This window comes from Somniosus microcephalus, chromosome 14 (assembly GCF_052327205.1).
Source record: "Somniosus microcephalus isolate GS21.2 chromosome 14, FLI_Smic_1.0, whole genome shotgun sequence".
Taxonomy (NCBI): Eukaryota; Metazoa; Chordata; class Chondrichthyes; order Squaliformes; family Somniosidae; genus Somniosus; species Somniosus microcephalus.
The window spans coordinates 96711020-96720161 of record NC_141000.1 but is presented as its reverse complement, the minus strand read 5'-3'; positions in this window follow the sequence as shown (position 1 = coordinate 96720161).

Genomic DNA, 9142 nt, shown 5'->3' with positions numbered 1-9142 from the left:
ACACTAGAGAAGAAGCCAAAGATGAAAGCACACTTCCTAGAGCTTGTCAAGAAAATGCTTGTCAACGATCATGCAGAGATAGCTCCTCCACTCCAGGAAGGCCAAGAGTGTTGGTACCTCCCCTCCTTCGGAGTCTATCACCCCAAAAAGCTGGAACAAATCCGCATGGTGTTTGACTCCAGTGCACCATATCAGGGAGTCTCTCTCAATGATGTACTCCTCACAGGGCCTGATCTCAACAACAGCTTCTTAGGGGTACTCATGAGATTCAGGAAAGAGCCCGTCACCATCACTGCCGATATCCAGCACATGTTTCACTGCTTTGTGGTGAGAGAAGACCACAGAGACTTCCTCAGATTCCTGTGGTATCGCAACAACGACCCTAACAGAGACATTGTGGACTACAGAATGCGTGTCCATGTCTTCGGGAATAGCCCGTCCCCTGCTGTCGCCATATACGGACTAAGGAGGGCTGCCAAGGAAGAAGATGACTTTGGCAGTGATGTGAGAGGGTTCATCGAACGAGAGTTCTACGTCGACGATGCACTGAAGTCATTCCCGACCGAAGCAGAGGCCATCAGTACCCTTGGATGAGCTCAGGAACTACTTGCACTATCCAACCTCAGGCTGCATAAGATAGCCTCTAACAGACCAGCAGTGATGGAGGCATTCCCCCCCTGAAGATCGTGCTAAGGACGTCAAGGATCCAGATCTCTTCACTGACGACCTCCCCCTACAGCGTAGCCTAGGAGTGTCTTGGAACATAGCAACAGACACGTTCACGTTCCAAGCCTTAGATGACAAGAAACCCTTCACACGTAGAGGAGTGCTCTCTACAGTCAACAGCCTATACGACCCTCTTGGCTTCTTAGCCCCTGTCATGATACAAGGCAGGCTGCTCCTCAGGGAACTCTCCACATGCGCTGAAGAGTGGGATATACCCCTTCCTGAAGAGATGGAAGCAGAGTGGGACAGATGGAGAGACTCACTTCAAGCCTTACAGGAGATCCAAATACCTCATTCCTATATGTCCTTCTCTCCCTCAAATGCCCAATTCAAAGAGCTTTGTGTCTTTGCAGAGGCATCTGCTAAGGCCATTGCAGGTGTGGCTTATCTGAAGGTCACCACTCAAGATGGACAAAGCAAGGTCGGCTTCGTCTTTGGTAAGGCCAAGTTGGCACCCCAGCCAGACCTCACCATACCCAGATTGGAACTGTGCGCAGCAGTATTAGCAGTTGAGATTGCAGAGTTCATAGTAGAGGAGATTGATCTGAAGTTCGACAGCATCAAGTATTATACAGACAGCAAAGTGGTGCTAGGATACATCCATAACCAAAGTAGACGGTTCTACGTATACGTGAACAACAGGGTCCAAAGTATTCGACAGTCCACATCCCCCGACCAGTGGAGGTACCTCCCCACAGACCTGAACCCAGCTGACCATGGGTCTAGATTTGTAACAGCGTCCCTTCTCAGCAGCACGACTTGGCTGTCAGGACCTGCTTTTCTTCAGGATCAGTCCCTGCACTCCTCTGAACTCAATGAGTCATTTGACCTCCTCAACCCTGTTTCTGACTCCGAGATATGCCCACAAGTCACAGCGAACGTTACTCAAATCTCTAAGGACCTGATGAGCACCAAACGCTTCGAGCGTTTCTCCAAATGGAACACTCTCATAAAGACAGTAGCACGCCTAACCCACATAGCTCATACCTTCTCTCAGCCTACACAAGAGAGTAGCTGCCATGGGTGGCACATCTGTCATAAGGGTCCCTCTGAAGAGGAGCTCAAGAGAGCCAAAATCCTTGTGATGAAGAGCGTCCAACATGAGTGTTACTCAGAAGAGTTGAAGTGCATAGCAGCAGAACACAACCTACCCCCTCACAGCAGTCTACGGAAGCTGCATCCTATTGTCGACACCGACGGACTTCTCAGAGATGGTCCTTCTTTTGTCGCCAGAGGACTCCAGTGACAAGTAGAGTTAGGATTATGCGGGGTCGTTAGACGGGGAGTGTTCTGGACTTATTACATGCAGATAGCACCCTCTAGTGGTAGTTAGTGTATAGCAGTGTTATTGTATAGCAGTGTGTTACTTGACCTTCCTGTTTGACCCAGAAGTAGTATTCCAGGAAGAACCTGCTGAGTTATGAAGAAAGCTCATGAGGCAGGCATTCTAATCCTACGCCATCCCTTCTTATACTCTAGGCAAGACGCAATGTCTGTGAGTATCCTTGTTTAGTAACATGATAACAACCTTGTCAGTGTAGTATTTTGACAATACTTTGTCTATAAGAAGTTATTAGCTGTTAGCTACCGAGGTTTAGCTTCAGTGCTATTTAGTTATACAATTAGTCTATTCTGTTGTCATAAACATGTTTATATCTTATGTAACATCTAATGTATAGTACTCAGCTCTATGTACAAAACATACTTTGTCTTTGTTTACAGTTTCACAAAAATAAGTTCAAGTAAAGCTTCAAAACAGCAACCGGCTTCTCGAGGAATTATTTGAATGAGTGTTTAGCTGGCTGGATAACTAGATAGGAGCACGTTTAGCGAGACCAGTACAGTTTTCGAGAACAAATGGCAGATTTGAAAAGCAGACGGACAGTACCTGAGGAGAGGGAACCACAGTTGCAAATATTTAATTTTCTTTCTTCCACATTGATTACCTGTTTTTCTTCTTTCTAATTGGTAATTTGCTACTTTTGTTTTCTACAAATTATATTGGGCCAACATTTGCAATCGGAGGCCTCCCACGGGTGGATGCCTCCGACCTGCAAAAATTCTATGAATGTACCTGGTGGCCCGGGAGATACGGAGGCTTGCGATCCTGGGCCTCTCCAGGTCCGCGCGGGCAGAGGTCCCCATATCGCAGGGGCACAGGTGGTTCATAGGCGTCTCTGGGATCACGTGGGCCAGCCCAGCCAATAAAAGAAGGGAATCCCCAGAGTACGGAACTCCAATAAGTATGAATGGGGATCAGTTAAAAAATACACCAACACATGAAATAATTTTTTTTTTTAATTACATATTTAAAATTAATTAAAATGCCATTTAATTAAGTATTTTAAATAAAAATTTAATTTTTTGGTGAATTAAAATATGTTCTTACAGGGCTAAAAATAAACTTACCTTATTGAAGAATATTTTTAATTTATAAATGAGTGCTAAAATTTTATTTTTCTATTTTTTAAAACTCTTATGCTGGTAAAAGCAGGCCTTACACCTTACGAATTTGACAGGCATTCAGTGGGCGGGAGTTGTGCAAACATCGCAGCTCTCCACCTGCAGAGGTCCAGCTCCTGGGGATGCGGAGGATCTGTCGAGAGGATTCGTAAGTGCCGGGTTTTCGCGCATGCGCTTTGCACGCCTAAACCCGGAACTTGCGCGGCCCCTACGGGCGCGTGCACAGCTCGTATGCACCCTTTGGGGGTCGCAAAATACGGCCCATTGTGCAAAACTTTGCTCCCAAATTTTAATTTTTTTCCCAGTCAAATTCCACCAGAAATATTTGGGCCAATAACATTGTCAAAAAAGGTTCAACAACTATTCGTCATCTATTCCTCAATATCCTTAAAATGGATTTCAAATGGGCAAAACTGCCCCTAATCCAGGTACATTGGAAAACATCAGGTAAGACTCATTCCAACCCTTGCAGATATTAGAATGCCAGCCTCCCCTTGTCCTGCTGGTGCCTTGTCTCTGGTCTTTCAATCTGAGAGCCAGGTATCAGCTCTATCATCACTAGAGGGTGCCGGCTATACAACTATACTTTCCAACCAGCTGGGATGGCATTGCCTCGGCTGCACCACATCAATTCAATAAGCGGTCCTTTGAAGCAGCATAGGCTCTGGAATTTAGTGAGCTACAATAACAGGGGTAAGTGGCCATCCACGGCTACATAGTGAAGCCATATTAAATTGCATCCCAGACTGAACTACAACAACAACCCAAGAGCAACCTCACTGGCGATCTTGTAGTTCTATTAAAATTTGAATCGTTGGTTCTGTATTGAGCCTACCATTTTTTTTTGGTATTTTGGTCAAGCATCATTTTTCACTTATTTGAAAATATAATTCACTATAAGGCCAGAAAACCTACCAAAATATTGTGACAATAGAGACAGAAAGAGGTAAAAGGAAAGGAAAACAGTGCAAACCATATATAAGCTCCATTAAGAAGTGAGAAAAATTAAAACTCATTCTGAAGGCGGTATGTCAACATTATTGGAATTATTAGACTAGGTTCTGTTCCCAGAGCAACTAGGAACAAACTGTCTAACCTGCAAAGCCGCAATTATCCACTTTCACAGATCATGCCGCAGCAGGTGTATCTACTTAAATGCGATCTTTTCGTCAGTGGTTTTTAAACAAAAGAAAACAAATGATTTTGATATTCATAATAAAAGATGTAGTGATGCCATTGCACAATGATATTATCCAAAATTCTGTTTAAAAATGAGCTACATATTCCTTGCAAGACATTCTTGCATGATGTCTGTCACTTTGTACAGAGAGGTTATTACAAAACTAGACTTAGTAATATATTGCAATATTTCATTCACTTCATACTATGTTTCCCAACTGCCTGATCTAACATGTGGCAACTAATTCCCCATTTTTTTCCCTATTGTGTTGCTACTAATATAAGTAGCTTCTGAAAAATTGGAACAAGTGGATAAGCCTAACAGTGAATTGGCTTTACAAACATCTCGCACATATCACACATCATATACAACACACAGAGTCACTTGGTATTCTGCATCCAATCAAATTAGGAGCAATGTAAGGAAAACATTTTAAAATCCTAATTTTAATAAAGGACATTTTGATGATTAGAATTTGTGGCCACAAACGCGCTCACATGTACTGAATTTTGTATTTTTTGGCCTCAGATATTCATTTAAACTTCTTAATCTATAAATGTCAACAGGTGCTTTGAATAACTAAGAAAAGGTATTAACTGTCAGCCACCCAGCTGATATATGATCATCCTGTTTTGTTCTTTGTTCCTACTCCCCACACAATTCTGCACACAATCTCCCACATTAGATGAAATCTAAAGGAGACAGTTGACTAATATTTCCATCTCCTGTACATTATCCAAATCATTTGAAGCAGAAAACTGTCCTGAATGTACTAGAAGCCTGCAGAAACCTAATCTCCCAGAAACTCAATCTCCCACTCTATACAATATTGTCGTCAACCTCACGCAGCATGTTGCTTTGCACTGGGTGAAGATATAATTGAATTACTAAAATAGCCATCTGCCTAATCATGCTTTTAATCACAGATAGGCTGCACTCTAGCATTATAGAACTTAAATTGACTTAACGTAGATTAGATTTTTTTTTGTTAATGGTCTGTTCTAGAGAAAAGTTGCAAATTGTACCCAATCCCTTTTTCACAAGGTCAGGCCATGGCAAATATTGAAGTAGAAATCTCTTAATGTGACTATCTCTATAACAAGTACAATGTTCCCTTGAACCATCTAATAAACATTGTGAGATAGATTATGCATTGCTTGGTACCAAAGTAAATCTTCCCGTGAAGAATTTTGACTGTTATACAACTTGTCATACAAATCAGTTTCATAATCATTTCACAAGGTATTTGAAAATGTTAATGTTACATTCTCTACTTATTTGAATAAAAATGAGAACAAAAATTACTTGTGACATTAAGTGATATAAACCAGCAAGATCCCAGGTTCAATTTGTTTTTATTATTCCTTCTTGGGATGTGGGTGTCACTGGCAAGGCCAGTATTTATTGCCTAGTTGCCCTGAGAAACCAATGACAACTGAGTGGCTTTTTAGGGCACTGCAGAGGATAGTTAAGAGTCAGCCACATTGATGTGGGTCCGGAGGTACATATAGGACATACCGAGTAATCATCAGGTTTCCTTCCCTAAATGACAAGAATGAACCAGTTGGGCATTTATGATCATCTGACATGGTTCTTTTTACTGAAACCCATTTTTTATTTCCATATTTTAAAACTGAACTCAAATTCTCACTGTAAGAATTAAAATCATGTTCTCTACTAGTCCAGTAACATAACTACTACACTACTGTACCCGTGCTGAGTACTACAGCAGTGGATCTTAGCCAGGGCAATGGTGAGTAATTACAATTGGCCTTCGCGTCCCTCAGTCTAGCGCAGAGAAAATTAGCAAAGGCTCTCATTCCTGATTACTGTCCGGTAATCCCTGCAGGAAAATGTTCCGTTATGAAATTCAGGTGATGTCAAGATTGGGCTCAGCTGTGATGGCCCTGGTTTGCGGACAGTCACAATCTAGGTTCACACACAAAATAATAACTCCTTGGGCAAGGCACCACAGAGCTGCTGTGTCTGGGTGAAGATGTGTGTGAAATAAGCAGTTCCTCTGATGAGTAGTTTTGTGGTCAGGGTTTCCAATTATTATGGGCTTATATTTGGTTGCTAGTACTCAGCTCAGCAGTCAATCTGAAGCTAGCAGACTAGGTGGTGACTTTGTGGTAGCTTTATGCTCTGTAAGAAGTGAGCAACCATGTATCCAGCATCAATTTTATGTTAAAAGTTAACACAAGTTTGTTTGTACATGAATACTGTTCATTTACATATTTAACAGTGAATAAATTGTCTGTTCTTTTAAACAAGAGGACAGGACAAAATAGGTACAGTACAGCAACTGTACCACAGAGCAGGCAGCAGCTTATTTCTTACTTATTCACATTCCAGGTAAGGGGTATTTTCCAACTTAGTTGCAGCTCATGAGGATTAAATTTATTTACATTGTTCAATTGTTGTCATGCGGGTTTATGATCCATTTCAAATGTTGTGTTGATAATGCACTTGTGTTTCTTTCAAGCTGGATCTGAATTAGATGTTTATTTTAAATAGATTTAAAAGTCGCAAAACCATCAACATCTGAAAACGTGAGTTGTAGTTAACAGAAATTAACCAGAAAAGTAAGAATTGTTCTGATGGCTTAGTGGTGTGGAGCTGAACACACAGATCAAGAACATCTCATTCTTTATTTAGGGCAAGTAATCTGATGACTCTCCAAACAAAACTAGCAGGGAAAAGTAATGAGCTCTTTGGATGGGAAGAATTCGCTTTGGTGTAAAAGGTTAGGTGCAATTATCCGTTATACCCTATGCCATTACTCTTGCTATTCATTTTCTAATCCTTCTCCCCTAGAGTTTTTCTTTTGGAAAAAAAGGTTAAAAATTAACATAACATTTAAAAATACATTTTTCAGTATTAACATACCATTTTAGCACTTAGAACATTCAAAAACATACGTGACTTGTTAACCCCAACAACACATGTAAATTATTGCTAGGTACTGGATATGTCATAACATTGATGGAAGTGGGTATGTTACAACTTAATATCAAACACACAGCTAGCAGTGCAGGCAGCTTCACTGGTTTTTGTGTTGGAAATGTTTTGTATAGAATGAGAAATAATATTCTGTAGTGATAACTCATGAGCAAGGATCATATCAGATTCTCAGTGCAAATACAAGTAATATCCTTTATACTACAAGTGTGATAAGTAAGCCATATGATTAACAAGGAATAGGAGACAAGAGAGGGCTTGTGTAATACAACATAATGGTATAAATTTCAAATGTATCCTGTTAGGGGCTACACTACAAAATTATCGACTGCTTGAAAAAGGGGGACGATTGTGGATCACAATTTCAGGGAGCTGCCCTTTCCCCAAACAGGAAATCACAGGGTATCGTGATAATACCTGGTAATCAGGAAAATCATCAAAGGGACAAAATATTAAATTCAGAGGTCGATCTCAACCTACAGATACAGCATAATTCATGAGCATGTCAATGTATTTTAGCTCCCCAAGTCAATATACGAAGAGAACATCCTTGTATGTATTTTTTACAGGCTCAAGCGCCCTCAAGTGGCAGAAATTGGATCTGGAGGATAATTTTCTTAGTTGGTGAGAAACTTAAAAGGAACCACTTATTTTATATTCTAGTTTAGTGCAGGAGCTGCAAACTATTTTTTTTACTAGCTAAGGTGATGGTATTAACTTTACTGTAAAAATGTACATTGCTGCTCTAAATTAATTTGGTAGTTTAAGTGTAAGACAAACTTTAGTGGTGCTATTTCACTGTGTTCCAAAGACAAAGATAGAAAGCACAGGATAGAACCAGGTACTGAAGTAATCGATAGAGTTCTTGTTCATTTCCATTTAATTGCTGTTCCAAGTGCTCCTTCTCCCAATTGCCTCCTCCCCCGTGGCCAAGTACCATCGTATTAGTCTCTTCCCAGTCAGTAACAAAGTGATGGGAAGGAGTTATCAGTAGTGCTATTGTTACCTCTGGTGTCCCCCAAGGATCTATCCTTGGCCCCCTTCTATTTCTCATCTACATGTTGCTCCTTGGCGACATCATCCGAGAACACAGCATCAGTTTCCACATGTAAGCTGATGACACCCAGCTCTACCTCACTACCTCTTCTCTCGACCCCTCCACGGTCTGACTGCTTGTCCGACGTACAGTTCTGGCTGAGCAGAAATTTACTCCCATTAAATATTGGGAAGACCAAAGCCATTGTTTTCAGTCCCCACCACAAACTCCGTTCCCTAGCCACTGACTCCTTCCCTCTCCCCAACATCTGTCTGTGGCTGAACCACACTGTTCGCAACCTTGGTGTCATATTTGACCCTGAAATGAGCTTCCGGCCACATATCCGCAGCATAACAAAGACCGCCTACTTCCACCTCCGTAACATCGCCCGTCTCCGCCCTTGCCTCAGCTCATCCGCTGCTGAAACCCTCATCCATGCCATTGTTACCTCTAGACTTGACTATTCCAATGCACTCCTGACTGACCTCCCACATTCTACCCTACGTAAACTTCAGCTGATCCAAAACTCTGCTGCCCATGTCCTAACTCGCACCAAGTCCCGTTCACCCATCACCCCTATGCTCGCTGACTTACATTGACTCCCAGTTAAGCAACACCTCGATTTCAAAATTATCATCCTGGTTTTCAAATCCCTCCATGGCCTCGCCCCTCCCTATCTCTGTAATCTCCTTCACCCCCCCCAAGCGAAATATTTGCACTCCTCTAATTCTGCCCTCGAGCATCCCTGATTATAAAATCGCTCAACCATTGGTGGC